Consider the following 2,089-nt stretch of genomic DNA (forward strand, 5'->3'; position numbering starts at 1 on the left):
ACTTTATCCTATCCCTGGTATTCCTTAAAGAGGTGGGATTTCAAGTGTCTCCGGAAGGTGGTGAGTGACTCCGCTGTCCTGGCGTCGTGAGGGAGCTTGTTCCACCATTGGGGTGCCAGAGCAGCGAACAGTTTTGACTGGGCTGAGCGGGAACTATGCTTCCGCAGAGGAAGGGGAGCCAGCAGGCCAGAGGTGGATGAACGCAATGCCCTCGTTTGGGTGTAGGGACTGATCAGAGCCTGAAGGTACGGAGGTGCCGTTCCCCTCACAGCTCCGTAGGCAAGCACCATGATAACCGTCTTGTGGGTTGACAGAAATACTTTCCCCAGAACCTTCTCAATTAAATGTTAACTGCAAAGTAGGCTTACCTGGCAGAAGTATATCATGAGGAAGTATATCATGAGGAAGTATATCATGAGGAAGTATATCATGAGGAAGTATATCATGAGGAAGTATATCATGAGGAAGTATATCATGAGGAAGTATATCCTGAGGAAGTATATCATGAGGAAGTATATCATGAGGAAGTATATCATGAGGAAGTATATCCTGAGGAAGTATATCATGAGGAAGTATATCATGAGGAAGTATATCCTGAGGAAGTATATCATGAGGAAGTATATCCTGAGGAAGTATATCATGAGGAAGTATATCATGAGGAAGTATATCCTGAGGAAGTATATCATGAGGAAGTATATCATGAGGAAGTATATCATGAGGAAGTATATCATGAGTAAGTATATCATGAGGAAGTATATCCTGAGGAAGTATATCATGAGGAAGTATATCATGAGGAAGTATATCATGAGGAAGTATATCATGAGGAAGTATATCATGAGGAAGTATATCATGAGGAAGTATATCATGAGGAAGTATATCCTGAGGAAGTATATCATGAGGAAGTATATCATGAGGAAGTATATCATGAGGAAGTATATCATGAGGAAGTATATCATGAGGAAGTATATCCTGAGGAAGTATATCATGAGGAAGTATATCCTGAGGAAGTATATCATGAGGAAGTATATCCTGAGGAAGTATATCATGAGGAAGTATATCATGAGGAAGTATATCCTGAGGAATTATATCATGAGGAAGTATATCATGAGGAAGTATATCATGAGGAAGTATATCATGAGTAAGTATATCATGAGGAAGTATATCCTGAGGAAGTATATCATGAGGAAGTATATCATGAGGAAGTATATCATGAGGAAGTATATCATGAGGAAGTATATCCTGAGGAAGTATATCATGAGGAAGTATATCATGAGGAAGTATATCATGAGGAAGTATATCATGAGGAAGTATATCATGAGGAAGTATATCATGAGGAAGTATATCATGAGGAAGTCTATCATGAGGAAGTATATCATGAGGAAGTATATCATGAGGAAGTATATCATGAGGAAGTCTATCATGAGGAAGTATATCATGAGGAAGTATATCATGAGGAAGTATATCATGAGGAAGTCTATCATGAGGAAGTATATCATGAGGAAGTATATCATGAGGAAGTATATCGTGAGGAAGTATATCGTGAGGAAGTATATCGTGAGGAAGTCTATCATGAGGAAGTATATCATGAGGAAGTATATCATGAGGAAGTATATCCTGAGGAAGTATATCATGAGGAAGTATATCATGAGGAAGTATATCATGAGGAAGTATATCATGAGGAAGTATATCATGAGGAAGTATATCATGAGGAAGTATATCATGAGGAAGTATATCATGAGGAAGTCTATCATGAGGAAGTATATCATGAGGAAGTCTATCATGAGGAAGTCTATCATGAGGAAGTATATCATGAGGAAGTATATCATGAGGAAGTATATCATGAGGAAGTCTATCATGAGGAAGTATATCATGAGGAAGTATATCATGAGGAAGTATATCATGAGGAAGTATATCATGAGGAAGTATATCATGAGGAAGTATATCCTGAGGAAGTATATCATTTGTATCTATTATTTGTAATTTGCAAACTTTGCCATGAACTGAGCAGCAGCATTCCAGAAGCATCACTAGACCAGAACATTAGAATACACATTCCAGAAGCATCACTAGACCAGAACATTAGAATACA

The sequence above is a fragment of the Coregonus lavaretus genome (genome assembly GCF_964263955.1).
Source record: "Coregonus lavaretus genome assembly, chromosome: 22".
Lineage (NCBI taxonomy): Eukaryota > Metazoa > Chordata > Actinopteri > Salmoniformes > Salmonidae > Coregonus > Coregonus lavaretus.